The 17,241-nt window shown below is 40.8% G+C and overlaps 1 long non-coding RNA gene and 4 pseudogenes across 1 annotated transcript in view; 1 reads left to right on the forward strand and 4 right to left on the reverse strand.

Moving 5' to 3' along the window:
• Positions 1 to 17,241, forward strand: part of LOC134935179 (uncharacterized) — a 116,878-nt gene that overhangs the window by 65,935 nt on the left and 33,702 nt on the right. The window lies entirely within an intron of this gene.
• On the reverse strand, positions 7,762 to 7,881 carry LOC134937202 (5S ribosomal RNA; annotated as a pseudogene).
• LOC134937299 (5S ribosomal RNA) lies at positions 8,171 to 8,290 on the reverse strand (annotated as a pseudogene).
• On the reverse strand, positions 14,667 to 14,786 carry LOC134937165 (5S ribosomal RNA; annotated as a pseudogene).
• LOC134937300 (5S ribosomal RNA) lies at positions 15,076 to 15,195 on the reverse strand (annotated as a pseudogene).

The following is a 17,241-nucleotide window of genomic DNA, read 5'->3' on the forward strand; positions in this document are numbered from 1 at the left end:
ATGCGTATTTTTAATGATCTTGTAGTACACCCAATGTAAAATAAATGACATGAACACTATAAAATATATAACGTTTTTGACATTGCAGGTAATAAAATCCTGTATCTTAAAAATCTTCCCATTATTACATACTAGATCCAATTTCTTTGTCCCATCACTTTTTATTTCCTTACATCCGATGCAATCCCCACAACGATGAAAACCCTTTGCTAAAACTCTACCTTCTCTTTTTTTGGGGGGAGATAACTTTTTACTAACAAATTTTTAAGATTGGGTGCTCTTCTATATATAAAGACCGGTTGCTCTGGAATTTCCTTTCCAACAACTGGATCTCTTTTCAGAATATTCCTATTCTTTTTAAAAGATCTTTCAAGGGTTCTATGTTGTGCATTAAAACTCGTAATAAAAGCCCATTCAAAATGTTTTATTTTACTGTTCTTTTTAAACTGTACCTGAGGCTTCTCACATAGCAAATCTGTTCTATCTATTGAACTCACTTCCTGTATGGCTTTGTCTATCCTTTCCATATTATATCCACTTTTTTCAAACCTATCCTTCAGTTGGTTGGCCTGCTGTTTGAAAACCTCATTACTGGTGCAATTTCTTTTAAACCTTTTCAATTGCCCTTGTGGAATCAAATCTAACCAGCTATGATGATGGCAACTAGTAAATAATATCGATAAATGCCTGAGAGTCGGTTTCTTTAATGAAGGTCTTGGTACAGAATTTACCCTCTTCCTGAGAGATAGGAAGTCTACTTGCCGTGTATCAACATCAAAAGTCAATTGAATATTAAGATCGTTATTATTTAAATAGGTGCAAAAACCATCAAGTGCTTCCCTACTTCCTCTCCATATGAATAAAATATCATCGATATACCTCCTCCAGGACACCAGGTCTGCTCCAAATGGGTTGTTATTCCAAATATAATCTGATTCCCATTGCCCCATAAAAATGTTGGCGTAACTTGGAGCAAACCTGGTGCCCATGGCTGTACCGACCTTATGAATATAAAAATCCCTTTCAACCGTAAAATAATTATTATTTAAAATAAAATGTATCCCCTCTAAAATGAAATTTTGCATCTCGCCATCTAAAGTGCTATTGCAAAGTGCGGAAGTGACAGCTCTTATCCCGGCCTCGTGTTCAATGATAGAATATAGTGATTTTACATCTGCTGTGACCATTATTAAATATTCTTTCCATGGGACCATGGAAATCGAATTTAAAAGGTCTTTTGTGTCTTTGAGATGAGAAACATTTTTCAACACTAAAGGCTGTAAAAAGTAGTCGATATATTCCGAAAAATTGGCGGTCACAGAGTCTATCCCAGAGACTATAGGTCTTCCTGGGGGGTGGACAGGATTTTTATGTACTTTAGGCAATAAATACAGAGTGGGGACAACCGGTTTCTCATTTATAAGGAATTTTACCTCTTTTTCCTCTAGAACCCCTAAATTACTGTATTTCTCAATAAGTTCCGAGAAACTAGTTTTTATCCTTTCAGTTTGGTCTGACCTCAATTTTTGATAGGTTTGTCGGTCCCCCAGATGATTTTCAACCTCCCTTGTATACCACTCTCTGTTCATTAACACTATACCTCCCCCTTTATCCGCCGATTTGATAACAAGTTCCTTATTTGACTGCAAATCTTTCAAAGCTGCCCTTTCTTTTTTTGTCAAATTATGCTTGAATCCTGTTGGTCTAATTTCTCTGAGATCTTCCTGTACTAACTGACAAAAGGTTTCAATAAAATTGCCTTTTACATGTGTCGGATAAAAAATGGAGTTAGGCTTAAAAGGTGTTTGTTCTACTAATTCCATATTCCCTATTTCTTCCACTGTATCCTTTGTTAGGAAGAATTTTTTAATACACAATTTCCTTAGAAATTTATGGATATCTACAAAGGTCTGGAATTTATTAATAGGAACAGATGGGGCATATTTAAGGCCTTTTTCTAAAACCTTTGTTTCATATTCGCTGAGAGTATGGGTACTAATATTGAAGATTTTAACCCCCCTTTCACTGTTGACTTCTATATCTTTCCCAGTTCCGGAATTACCCGATAACTGGATGTTACTCTCCTGTGGGTGAACATCTTTGAGCTTCATTCTTGTTTAATTGTTAATAGTGATATTTTATTGTATTTACTATGGGGATGCATTCGGATCAGTGTGATCACTTCCGGACCTTAAGGATGGTAATGTAGTAATCTAAGGGTTGGCGGAAGTTCCCATTCCCGGATGTCCTAAAGAATTAGTGCAATTCTATGAAAAAAAACCAGCTGCCCGAAGTCCGATTTTACCGGAAGTGACGGGGTTGGGAGAGAGCCCGCGTCACAGGATATGACGGAGCTGGCTGTCAAAGCGGATGTCGAGTGGTTGGCGGAAGCCTCCACCGACATTTGCCCTGTATGGATGGTTGGCGGAAGTCCCGCCGCGTGACGCGTTTGGTTGGCGGAAGGCCCCACTATCCGAACAGGAGTGGCCGACGGAGGTCTCAGCAACCACTGATATACACATTAGGAAGGACAGTAATAGGCTATTTAAAGCCCTGTCGGGATTTGGGTTATATTTCCGGAAGTAACAAGCGGGGGTAGAGGATATTAGGTCAGTAGTTGGCAACTACATAAATAGTGATTGGAAAACCACACCCCCGGAAGTGACATATCGGAGAGTAATGTTCAGGATAGGAGGATTGCATCTCCATGGTAATTTTTCACCTGTGAAAATACAGCTGAATGTAATGAAGGATTAGGATTTCTATTGGTGGATGTTTGAATAAATACATGGATTAGAACACTGTCCCTTACTTCACCTTGAAAAAGACCCGCAGCATCGCGGGTGGAACGCGTTGGTATCTAAGGGACAGACCGGATTCCAAAGCTGCTGTTCTAAAGGACCAGGAAAGCTGAATCGATTGCCAAAACACCAGTTCCAGTGGCCTTTTCCGGAGAGACGCTTGGTGACTGTATTACAAACTGCTATTTTGAGAGCTGACAAAAACCTGTTCTCATTATTTGCTGGTAATTATTCTGGCTTTCCGCCTGCAGCGGAACCTTTGGATAGTTTTCTACTGTGAATTGTGTCTATGTCTAATGTGTGTTAGTGTTTTATCATTAAATTGTGATTGTACTACACATGTTATGATTTCTTTTTTACATATTCTCCTGTATTTGTGAGATATTGAAAAGTGAAGAAGAATCCCTAATGTTTTCTGGATCTCCTCTACTGAATAAGGGATGTATTACTCCTTTTAATTTTTATCTGTATATTGATGATGAGCGCCTGAGGGAATACTTTCTCTACCACCCAATTTTTTCTATACAGCCCCAATTAGTTTGTGAAATTTAACATGTTGAAAAACCTGATTTAACAATCCCAATCGATTTGTGGCCGAAAACTGTGATCTGTGAACCCCATACATTGCAGATTTATTTGCACAATCATCTGCAAACTGGCAAATTGCCCCAATCGATTGCTGATGTATAGGCACCTTAAAAACACCACAGTCTCACGTTCTGAACTTAAATGTCATCCTGTTAGGACACTGTCCAAAATATGTGGTAGGGGCATCAGCTGCAGCATGGAGTGAGGCAGTGGTGGTACTTGTGAGTGGTGGGCCTAGGTGTAAAAATATAATTTGGCCGCCCTTCTCCACCCGAACCCACACAGCATTAGGTGACAGGGAGAGGCAGAGGGTGACAGCTGAAGCCAAGGGCAGGCAGAGGGTGACAGCAGAATGCAGGGGGAGGCAAAGGATGATAAAGAGAGGCAGAGGGTGACAACTAAAGCCAAGGGCAGGCAGAGGGTGACAGTAGAATGCAGGCAGAGGCAGAGAGTGACAGGAAGTGGCAGGGGTACAAGCACAATGTCCTGTGTGGTGTGGAGAACAGGGGGCATGTACCTTGGTGGGGGCAGGAATACAGCGGACTCTGCTCTATCTGTAGCAGGTGCTCCCATCTCTTGTGCTTAGCACTCAGTCAGGCAGACTCTGACAGTGGTAGTTACACCAGTTAATTCACAGACAGCAGTGAATCAAAACAAATGTGCAGCTGTCTGTTAATTAGATGCAGTATGTGGCTGAGATCATCAACAATGGAAGATGGCAGGACTCCTATCAGTCCGACACACACAAGATCAGCCTGCCTCCCCAAAGTAAGAGGCAGTTCCCTCAGGCAGTGGGGCCCACCATGCTCTCGGCACTGGGCCATTCATCCGTCATTGTACAAAATGGTCTACGGGGGGGAACAGGCAATAACTCTGTAGGCTCCTTAGTCCTCAAGGGCCAGATGCAATGCACCTGCTGCACCAATGTTAGTTCCACCTCTGGAATGGGGAGATAATACTTTACATTATTACTGAGCAATGCATTTTACCATCCTGCTGTATACTGTACATGAAAATGCACATTTTGGGCTTGTGGTTCTGTAAAACACTGATTGCCTGCAAAAACTGGACTATATGACTTGCCAGCAATTACAGTCTGTACCAAGTGATCTTACCAAGGCGTTTGCCACTATAGGGTAACACTGTACAATTGCATAGATCCCAGGACCTGGAAAACTAAGCTTGGCAGAAGAGATGAGAAGCGATCATCCAGCTGGCAGCACATTACCAGTGTTTGGAACTCCAGTTATTGAGCCCTTTGAATAATAATTAGCACAGCCACCAAAATACCAGTAGTTAGAAATACAATTGTATTGATTTATGAGATTTTTTTTCTGTCTGTCTTTCAGCCAAATAAATCTGCAAGTGACACTACAAACGCTAGCAATGCTTGTCACACATACAGGAGGAACATTTCTTGTAGTCAGATATGTTGCTTTATTGCTAAATCAATGCAGCTTCTTCATTCAGAGGACAAATAATTGGTGTTCTTTGCGCTTCTTAATCTATCATAAATAGCAGTATGCTACAGTACTTTGGTATCAATTGAATCCTCAGCTCAGGTGTTACACTTTCACAGTAAAATGAAGACAGGTAGGAAAAAGCTTGAGAACTTGGCTCGGTTACCAGACACCAACATATAACAAGTTAAGGACATGGGTTATAGCAAGACTTGTATTAAGAAAAGCAACAAAAGATGCACAATGGACGATGGGCCTAATTAAAGGGCCCTACACACTTGCTGATTACATTGAGCGATATGAATGATCTTGTTCATTAATGAACGAGATACCGTTCATATTGCTTCGTGTGTAGGCACCAACGATGAACGATGCACGGCCCCGCGTTCGTTCATCATTGGTGATGAATCATTTATACATGCAAGCCAATATGGAAAATCTCGTCCATCTTAGCATGCAGTGCTATGGGGCCGGGTGATGTCAGGGAGTGAAGGTCCCAATAAACACAGTGGCCTCCATCATCCGTAAATGGAAGACGTTCGGAACCACCAGGACTCTTCCTAGAACTGTCCGGTCGTCTAAACTGAGCGATCGGGGGAGAAGTGCCATAGTCGGGGAGGTGACCAAGAACCTGATGGTCACTCTGTCAGAGCTACAGTATTCCTCTGTGGAGAGAGGAGAACCTTCCAGAAAGGACAACAATCTCTGCAGCAATCCCACAAATCAGGCCTGTATAGTAGAGTGGCCGGACGGAAGCCACTCCTTAGTAAAAAGCACATGGCAGCCCGCCTGGGGTTTGCCAAAATGCACCTGAAGAACTCTCAGACCATGAGAAACAAAATTCTCTGGTCTAATGAGACAAAGATTGAACTCTTTGGTGTGAATGGCAGGTGTTATGTTTGGATGAAACCAGGCACTGCTAGTCACCAGGCCAATACCATCCCTACAGTGAAGCATGGTGGTGGCAGCATCATGAAGTGGGGATGTTTTTCAGCGGCAGGAACTGGGAGACTAGTCAGGATAGAGGGAAAGATGAATGCAGCAATGTACAGAGACATCCTGGATGAAAACCTGCTCCAGAGCGCTCTTGACCTCAGACCAGGGTGATGGTTCATCTTTCAGCAGGACAACGACCCTAAGCACAAAGCCAAGATATCAAAGGAGTGGCTTCAGGACAACTCTGTGAATGTCCTTGAGTGGCCCAGCCAGAGCCCAGACTTGAATACGATTTAACATCTCTGGAGAGATCTGAAAATGGCTGCTTGAGAGGTGCTTCAAAGAGGAATGGGCAAAACTGCCCAAAGATAGGTTTGCCAAGCTTGTGGCATCTTGGGATCATACAGGACAAACAGAGAGTCCGATTTTCTGTGACGAGCAGTTCTCTTCACATAGATTTTCAGAGCCCTTACAACATCCAAGGACTTTGATGGAATTGAAAAGTCAGTAGCAACTGGCACCACAATAGGTTGGTTGATCTGAAAAGCCGACACAACCTTCGGAAGGAACTGCTGACGAGTCCGGAGCTCAGCCCTATCTTCATGGAAGATCAAATAGGGGCTTTTACAAGACAAAGCCCCCAACTCCAACACACGTCAAGCAGAAGCTAAGGCCAATAAAGTGACAGCCTTCCACGTGAGAAACATGACTTCAACCTCCTGTAGAGGCTCAAACCAATCGAATTGGAGGAACTGTAACACCACATTAAGATCCCAGGGTGCCGTAGGCGGCACAAAGGGAGGCTGGATGTGCAGAACCCCTTTAAAAAACTCTGAACCTCAGGAAGGGAAGCCAGCTGTTTCTGGAAGAAAATGGATAAGGCCGAAATCTGGACCTTTACGGATCCCAACCTCAGGCCCATATCCACACCTGCTTGCAGGAAAAGGAGAAACCGTCCCAGTTGAAACTCCACCGTAGGAAACTTCTTGGATTCACACCAAGATACATACTTTTTCCAAATGCAATGGTAATGTTTAGACGCTACTCCTTTCCTAGCCTGTATCAGGGTAGGAATGATTTTGTTCGGAATGCCCTTCCGAGCTAATATCTGGTGTTCAACCTCCATGCCATCAAACATAGCTGCGGTAAGTCTTGATAAGCGAATGGCCCCTGTTGTAACAGGTCCTCCCGAAGAGGAAGAGGCCTCAGATCTTCCAGCAGAAGATCCAGAAGATCTGCGTACCAAGCCCTTCTTGGCCAGTCCGGAGCAAAGAGGATTGCCAGAACTCTTGTTCTCCTTATGAGCTTCAGAACCCTTGGGATGAGTGGAAGTGGAGGAAAAACGTACACTGACTGGAACATCCACACAGACACCAGAGCGTCCCCCGCCACTGCTTGCGGGTCAATCGACCTGGAACAATACCTCCTAAGCTTCTTGTTGAGGCGGGAGGCAATCATGTCGATTTGAGGAACCCCCGAAATTCTTGTCTCCTCCGTGAACACCTCTGGATGAAGGCCCCATTCCCCTGGATGGAGATCGTGTCTGCTGAGGAAATCCGCTTGAAAAAATAACCAAACAGAAGGGTGTTTGGAAAGTAGACTCTTTTTTGGGAGCACTCTAATTCAGAGGTTTAAGATTATAACATCACTGGTAAAATCAATTTAATTAAATAGTATTTTCAAGTTGAATTTAAGGAGTACAAATATAAAGTGAAATTGCCTCGCGAACATATGAGCGTAAATATTCAACATAAGTGATCAGAATGTCACAATTTACTAACTGCCAGAAATTAATGGCTGTGGTGTAAAGAATGTAATGTCATTGCATGGTATTTCTCGTATAAAGTATGACCATCATTTATTCTGCATCTGTCCATTATGGATCATTATGATCGCAGAGAATTAAATCATTGGTCATGTAAAGAAGTTATACCTTGTGGCAATGGTCTAGGTGACAATCTATTCGGGAGTCAATTTTTTTGCAGTACCAGGGTGTTCAAAGGTGGTCTCCCATCCTATTACTGACCCGGCCTTTCACTGCTTAGCTTCCAAGGTCAGAAGAGATTGGGCATCTCCAGTGAGGTATGACTGCAAATATTGAACTCACTTCTTTAGTCACCTATGTGTTAGTAATAAAATTACTGTATATCCACATTGGTAAATTGCTTTAAAGATATGAGGCACAAGGCACAAATGCCATACACCCTATGAGAAATGAATGCAAATGTCCTGACTTGGTCACTGAGTGATATGTCGGGCACACAAACAAGAGTAGAAAAATTAGAAAAAATCACTGTGCAGAGAAGTTAATCTAGACCACACAGCATGCTCATTTAGCAGTACCTTGTAATTAGAGTATAGGTGACAATTGATCTGAGAGCCAATTTATTGCAGTACCAGGGTGTTCATAGGTGGTCTCCCATCCTGTTACTGACCCGGCCTTTCACTGCTTAGCTTCCAAGGTCAGAAGAGATTGGGCATCTCCAGTGAGGTATGACCGCAATTATTGTGCTCTCCTTTTTTTTCGTCACCCTAGTCTTTATAATATGATCACAGTGTGTCCGTATGTATATACATGATACCAGCGCTCGACAACATCTGAAAAGAATATAGTGAAGACAGTCACCTGATCTCGTCACAGATTGACATGTCAGGCACAACAATACAGGTACGTGGATAATCTTTGTATAATCTAGTCACAGTATGTCCATATGCACATGTATGGCACCAATGCCTGACAGCATGTGAACGAATATAAAATAAAGACAGACACCTGATCTAGTCACACGTTGACATGTCAGGTGTAGCATTACAGGTACGTAAATGAGTAACAATTAATGGGCAGGAGACTTTTTCATGCCCACGCCGTATCCACAATTAGGACATATTTTCTACTCATGAAAGGAAATTTGGAGACATTAAATATGGCCGCATCAGAAAAAACGCAATATAGTGATGAATATAATTACTCCTAAATTTGTACCTGGGTACTATGGTAAAAAGCACCGAGATATATTGTCTGCATCCAGATATATATTCACTGACAATGTACTGGTATACAAATAAACAGGATAGAAAGGAATATTTGTGCTCGATGCTATCTTATATATGTTTTTTGTGGTGATAGCATCGTGGGTTTGATCCAGCACTGTGTTCCTCTTAATTGTTTAGGCTCAATCAAAATATGACCTTCCACTGTGAGAGAAATAATTCAAGGATTACTCCTGAACCTCTTTGAAAGGCAACAGTTACTGTTGGTATGTTACAGTTAATCCTCCTAAGTAAATACAATGTTGCGAGGACATCACACAGTGGCTAATGTTATTTGTATAGCAATTGTTTTAACTGGGTACAGTTCTGTTGTGCGTGCACTTGAGTCTGTGTCAGAATAAAGGATAATACCGCATTTTAATATCTGACAATTGCAGGCAGCCCAAAATTGATTGTGGGCAAGTTGATAAGTTAAAGGGGTAATGCGGGGTATGTATACGATACCACTTCCAAAATTATGCCTTTTGAGAAGTCCCGTTCCTCATCATGCCGGAGCTCCGAGAGTTGCGGCAGCGTGGAGTCGTGGAATCGTGATGCCCGCCGTTGGTGAAGCGTAGCGTGGCTGATGCGGCCGATGCCTCCTAAGGTTTCCGGCTAGTATGATCACGTGTGTACATCACGTGATCGGGTTTTCCTGACGTACGTTTCGCATTAATCAGCTTGATCACAGGGCATAGAATGATTGCTGCTGGTTCCAGTTGATAAAGAGCAAAGCTAGTATTTGATTGGATATTCCAAGTGATAGACACCTAGCCAGCCTATCACTTTACATGATGGCTAAATGTTATAATTAGTAATAATAAGCTGGTGTCCGTGCAATAGCGTGGAAGGAAAGAGAAAAGGAAATAAAGACATTTTGAATGGGCAGGTTTGATACAGAAAAATTTGGTTAGGTAGTATTGCAATAATTCGAAAATTGTGTAATTCTATTAGTTAATATGAGGTAAGTTAATGAGAAGGAGGGCTGTCTTTAATAGATTGTCAGATCATTTTTTTATTTACAAATATGTATTGTTGATGAAATGTGGGGTCTATTTATTTGTGGTGTGTGTATGTTATTGCAATAGTAATGTGGGATGGGTTTAGTGAGGAAAGAAAATTGAGAAAGGAGAAACATTATGTGAGTTGCGTATTGTGAAAATTAAGTGGGTTATAATGAGAAATTGGGAAAGGGGAGGGGGAAGGGAGTGAATTGGTTTTGAATAATTAGTAATGATAGTTAGGTGAACTAGAGAATGTGATGGGGTGCTTTGTTGATTGTGAGGCTAAGTTAAGGATTAGTATTATAGATGAGGTGCAGCTAAGTTAAGGATTATTATTGTGGAAGAGGTGAGTAAAATTGTATGTATATGCTAATACATTATGAGGGCATAGTGTTAAATAAAAATTGACAATTGTGTGAAACTAAAATAGGAGCCCATTAACCAATTATGTGTTTGAGATGTGAAAAATATTGTAATTATTACATATGTGAAATTGAGATTGATGTGTATGTATATGTGGTTAAACCCTATTGGTGATGTTGATGGGTGGTTATATGCTAGTTATATGTGTGTTAGTGATGCCTGTTGTCTGTGAATGTAAGGTATATGATTGATGTGAAATGGAGATGGTGGGAAGAAAAGGGAGGGGGGGAAAAAAGGGGGGGGGTTAATTTTTGAGGGGAAATGGGGGGGTTTAGGGTTTTTTTTTGTGGGTGGGGGGGATAGGGGGGGGGAATGGAAAATTGGGAGGAGGGAGGGCTTGTTGGTAAATGATTAGCAAATACAAATGTTGATAATGGTAATCAATTCAAAAATACTCCATAATTTATATTTTCATTCATCCCTGCTGGGTAAATGGATCCCATCTTGAAAATCCACTCACTCTCCTTTCTTTGTAAGTTTTCTGTTAAATTGCCTCCTCGTATGCCAAGTTTGATTTTCTCCAAGCCAAACACTTTAAGATCTTCCCCTCTACTCTCGTGGTGTGTGTAGAAATGGCGGGCAACTGATGTCAATTGTTTCATTTTGGCCTTGTCTGCTATGGCGTTACGTATGGTTCCCACATGTTCTAAAATGCGCTGTTTAAAGGGACGAGTTGTCATGCCGATGTACTTCTGATTGCAGCTACATTGAAGGCAGTAGATAACCCCTTCGGTTCGACAGTTCATATAATCTGTGATTCTTATTGTTTTTCCATACTTGTCCTCAATTTCCTTAGTTGGATCAATGTATTTGCAGGCCTTGCATCTACCACAAGGATATGTCCCTGTGGTTATTGTTTTTTTGTTGGGAAGTCTTTGAAAGTGACTGCGTACAAATCGGTCCTTCAGATTTTTTGATCTGCGCCAACTCATGGACACCTTGGGACCCAGTTTTTGTGATAGAGTTGGATCTGCATGCAGAATATGCCAGTGTTTCTGTATGGCCTCGTTGATCCATCTCCATTCTTGACAAAAATTGCTTACAAAGCGGATAGTATTATCAGTGCTGCTGTCTCGGGGAGCATTTTTGAAGATGATATCCTCTCTTCTTATGGTTTTGACAGTTTTTATGGCTTTTTTGATTGAGGTTTTACTGTATCCTCTGTCACCCAGTCTTTTGGATAGTTCCATGGTTTGTTTTTTAAATTCTTTATTGTCCGAACAGTTTCTGCGGAGACGGAGGAATTCCCCCTTAGGTATATTTTCTATGGTAGGGGGAAAGTGAGAACTGGTTTGGTGTAAGAGTGTGTTTGTTGCTGTGCTTTTCCGGTATAGATTTGTGGCGATCATCCCTTCTCGATTTTTGTAAATCTTCAGGTCCAAAAATGGTAATTCTGTTTGACTTATACTGTGTGTCAAATGGATGTTGAGATCATTTTTATTGAGATGTTCGATAAATTGATGCAGTAGACTCAGTTCACCTTCCCAAATCATGAGGATATCGTCTATATATCGATTCCACATGATGACATGGGCTGTGAAGATGTCGTTGCTATCTTTAAAGACGAATTCCTTCTCCCACCATCCCAAAAATATGTTGGCATATGTTGGCGCGCAAGCTGCCCCCATTGCCGTACCTCTTGTTTGGAGGTAGAATTGGTCATTAAATGTGAAAAAATTGTAGTGTAACATGAAATGGAGTAATTTGGTTAGAAATAGATGGAAGTCATTTCTTCCTTCGTTCTGTAGGAAATATTCTACTGCTCTCATCCCCTCTGCATGACCTATGGAGGTATATAGCGCCTCAACATCCAGTGATACCAAATATTGATTGTCTTCTAACTTGAGATCATGTATTTTCCTTAGTATATCAGTTGTGTCCTTGACATACGAAGGAAGGTCTAAGACAAAATGTCTGAGATGCAGATCCAAAAAGATACTTGCCTTTTCAGTTAGTCCTCCTATGCCGGACACGATGGGTCTACCGGGTGGATTGTGGATATCTTTATGTATTTTTGGCAACATGTAGAATGTGGGAATTCTGGGGTTCTGTGTGATTAAATATTCATGTTCCTGTTTGGTAATGGTACCTTGTGCTTGAGCTTGGTTAATGATATTATCGTACACTGTTTTGTAATTCTGAAGTGGATTGAGTAATATGCGTTTATAGCAATTGGTGGTATCTAGTTGTCGCCGTGCTTCCTTGACATAGTCCGTTTTGGGCCAGATGACAATGTTTCCCCCTTTGTCCGAGGGCTTAATGACAACATCTTGCCACATCTGTATTTCTCTTATGGCTGTTCTTTCTTGTCGTGTGAGGTTGGAGTGCCCCAGAAATTTATTTTTATTAGTATGGATATGATCAAATTCTTTAGCCACTAATTTCATGAAGACCTGTACTTCTGGACAAATTTGTTCTTGGGGAAAATAAGTGGATTTCTTTTTACAAACTGGTCTAGTGGTGAGTTCGTCCTCGATATAAGAGCTTTGTTCCTGTTGTAGTTCTTGTAGTGCGGTGAGGGCTTCTTGTTCTAACTGGGATAAGTCCGGTAATGCTGTTAGAGATATGCCGGATGTTGGTGGACCGTTTGATTCCACTTCTGATTGTGTCAATTGGGAAATATCTTCTTTGTCTGCATATAATTTGGTCAGAAGCAACTTTCTACCAAATATTTTGAGATCTTTTTCACCTTGAAATCTATCAAAATGTTCTGTGGGAGAAAAAGTCAGACCTTTGTTGAGAATAAACTCTTGTATTGGTGTAAGTACGTGATCTAAGAGATTGATAATTTTCAGTTTAGAGTCATCCTCTGCATGGGTTGGGGTTACCACCGGTCCTGCTGGTGTTGCCTCCGGTATGTGTTGCGGGTCGTCGGGGGTGAGGAATCCCATTGTTGAGGTCCCCTTCTTCCTTTTGTTCCCCCGCCTCGTCTTCCCCCTCTTTGTCTTCCCCCTCCTCCTCGAGGATCTCCTGAATAAGAAGAAGAGGAATTGGAATTTTGAGGATTGTTGGGTAAGTCACTCCTAGCGTTGGAGTATCTCTCTGTCGTATAGTCAGTGGTGTCTTCCGCTCCGGAGGTTTCGGCTTCGGATGATGAATATTGGCCCGTGTATCTAGGAGGGTCTTTTTTCCAAGAGGATTTCTGCCATTTGAAGATTTTGCCAGACACGAAATCCCTTTTGTCTCTCGCGTACTTGGTCTTCTTCCTGTCTATAATTGTCTGTTCGTAGGCTTGAAGTTCCAGTTTATTTTTCTCAAAGCATCTTTGAAATTGGGAGTCCTTCTACCAAACTTCTAATTTCTTGCCTAGTTCTTCCAAATTCCTTTCACACTCTTCCAATACTAAGTTATTGTGTTTGATAAGAACATTCATTAATTCATTGGAACATTTCAAAAGAGTGTGTTCCCATTCCTTTTTAAGACTCTCACTAGCCAGATCAAATGTAGGGAATACCCTTGGACGGAGACCGCGTGGAGATATTTTGTTTTTAATATAATTTTCTAATGTAGTCAGATCCCAGTTCGTTCTGATTTGTTTGCGTAATGTAAGGTTTAGTCTTTGGAAATCCTCTTCCCAGCTGATATGGGGTTCAGTACCTACCAGATCACTTGGAAAAATGTCATCTAGATTATCCTTGTTTTTGCGTCTTGAACTAAGCTCTTGTTTCAAGCTGAAACTCATAGTCTAATATGGTTGGGAACTCCTAAAGACAAGTTGTGTGGTCCGGGACAGGGTTTCCTAAGGGAAGGAAAAAGCCTGTGCCTTGGTTATATAACTGTGCAGGTATCCCTTTGAGGGCTGAATGGCCAGCCTAAGTAACGTTTTGTAAGAAAAGGGTGTTGGGGACCGCACAAGTACCGTAATTAAACAGATAATGACCTCTGAAAAACTGAATTATTCCTGAATTACTTCACAGTACAGCAAACATAATGTAATTGGAAAAATAATGGTCCCTGTACATCTTCTTGTTGCTTTCAGTGGTGCTCCCTTGAGTCAAAATGTATTTAGCGGAAAAATAACCAAACAGAAGGGTGTTTGGAAAGTAGACTCTTTTTTGGGAGCACTCTAATTCAGAGGTTTAAGATTATAACATCACTGGTAAAATCAATTTAATTAAATAGTATTTTCAAGTTGAATTTAAGGAGTACAAATATAAAGTGAAATTGCCTCGCGAACATATGAGCGTAAATATTCAACATAAGTGATCAGAATGTCACAATTTACTAACTGCCAGAAATTAATGGCTGTGGTGCAAAGAATGTAATGTCATTGCATGGTATTTCTCGTATAAAGTATGACCATCATTTATTCTGCATCTGTCCATTATGGATCATTATGATCGCAGAGAATTAAATCATTGGTCATGTAAAGAAGTTATACCTTGTGGCATTGGTCTAGGTGACAATCTATTCGGGAGTCAATTTTTTTGCAGTACCAGGGTGTTCAAAGGTGGTCTCCCATCCTATTACTGACCCGGCCTTTCACTGCTTAGCTTCCAAGGTCAGAAGAGATTGGGCATCTCCAGTGAGGTATGACCGCAAATATTGAACTCACTTCTTTAGTCACCTATGTGTTAGTAATAAAATTACTGTATATCCACATTGGTAAATTGCTTTAAAGATATGAGGCACAAGGCACAAATGCCATACACCCTATGAGAAATTAATGCAAATGTCCTGACTTGGTCACTGAGTGATATGTCGGGCACACAAACAAGAGTAGAAAAATTAGAAAAAATCACTGTGCAGAGAAATTAATCTAGACCACACAGCATGCTCATTTAGCAGTACCTTGTAATTAGAGTATAGGTGACAATTGATCTGAGAGCCAATTTATTGCAGTACCAGGGTGTTCATAGGTGGTCTCCCATCCTGTTACTGACCCGGCCTTTCACTGCTTAGCTTCCAAGGTCAGAAGAGATTGGGCATCTCCAGTGAGGTATGACCGCAATTATTGTGCTCTCCTTTTTTTTCGTCACCCTAGTCTTTATAATATGATCACAGTGTGTCCGTATGTATATACATGATACCAGCGCTCGACAACATCTGAAAAGAATATAGTGAAGACAGTCACCTGATCTCGTCACAGATTGACATGTCAGGCACAACAATACAGGTACGTGGATAATCTTTGTATAATCTAGTCACAGTATGTCCATATGCACATGTATGGCACCAATGCCTGACAGCATGTGAACGAATATAAAATAAAGACAGACACCTGATCTAGTCACACGTTGACATGTCAGGTGTAGCATTACAGGTACGTAAATGAGTAACAATTAATGGGCAGGAGACTTTTTCATGCCCACGCCGTATCCACAATTAGGACATATTTTCTACTCATGAAAGGAAATTTGGAGACATTAAATATGGCCGCATCAGAAAAAACGCAATATAGTGATGAATATAATTACTCCTAAATTTGTACCTGGGTACTATGGTAAAAAGCACCGAGATATATTGTCTGCACCCAGATATATATTCACTGACAATGTACTGGTATACAAATAAACAGGATAGAAAGGAATATTTGTGCTCGATGCTATCTTATATATGTTTTTTGTGGTGATAGCATCGTGGGTTTGATCCAGCACTGTGTTCCTCTTAATTGTTTAGGCTCAATCAAAATATGACCTTCCACTGTGAGAGAAATAATTCAAGGATTACTCCTGAACCTCTTTGAAAGGCAACAGTTACTGTTGGTATGTTACAGTTAATCCTCCTAAGTAAATACAATGTTGCGAGGACATTAAGTGGGTTATAATGAGAAATTCACATCAATCATATACCTTACATTCACAGACAACAGGCATCACTAACACACATATAACTAGCATATAACCACCCATCAACATCACCAATAGGGTTTAACCACATATACATACACATCAATCTCAATTTCACATATGTAATAATTACAATATTTTTCACATCTCAAACACATAATTGGTTAATGGGCTCCTATTTTAGTTTCACACAATTGTCAATTTTTATTTAACACTATGCCCTCATAATGTATTAGCATATACATACAATTTTACTCACCTCTTCCACAATAATAATCCTTAACTTAGCTGCACCTCATCTATAATACTAATCCTTAACTTAGCCTCACAATCAACAAAGCACCCCATCACATTCTCTAGTTCACCTAACTATCATTACTAATTATTCAAAACCAATTCACTCCCTTCCCCCTCCCCTTTCCCAATTTCTCATTATAACCCACTTAATTTTCACAATACGCAACTCACATAATGTTTCTCCTTTCTCAATTTTCTTTCCTCACTAAACCCATCCCACATTACTATTGCAATAACATACACACACCACAAATAAATAGACCCCACATTTCATCAACAATACATATTTGTAAATAAAAAAATGATCTGACAATCTATTAAAGACAGCCCTCCTTCTCATTAACTTACCTCATATTAACTAATAGAATTACACAATTTTCGAATTATTGCAATACTACCTAACCAAATTTTTCTGTATCAAACCTGCCCATTCAAAATGTCTTTATTTCCTTTTCTCTTTCCTTCCACGCTATTGCACGGACACCAGCTTATTATTACTAATTATAACATTTAGCCATCATGTAAAGTGATAGGCTGGCTAGGTGTCTATCACTTGGAATATCCAATCAAATACTAGCTTTGCTCTTTATCAACTGGAACCAGCAGCAATCATTCTATGCCCTGTGATCAAGCTGATTAATGCGAAACGTACGTCAGGAAAACCCGATCACGTGATGTACACACGTGATCATACTAGCCGGAAACCTTAGGAGGCATCGGCCGCATCAGCCACGCTACGCTTCACCAACGGCGGGCATCACGATTCCACGACTCCACGCTGCCGCAACTCTCGGAGCTCCGGCATGATGAGGAACGGGACTTCTCAAAAGGCATAATTTTGGAAGTGGTATCGTATACATACCCCGCATTACCCCTTTAACTTATCAACTTGCCCACAATCAATTTTGGGCTG

Source organism: Pseudophryne corroboree, chromosome 6, assembly GCF_028390025.1.
Source record: "Pseudophryne corroboree isolate aPseCor3 chromosome 6, aPseCor3.hap2, whole genome shotgun sequence".
NCBI classification, from domain to species: Eukaryota; Metazoa; Chordata; class Amphibia; order Anura; family Myobatrachidae; genus Pseudophryne; species Pseudophryne corroboree.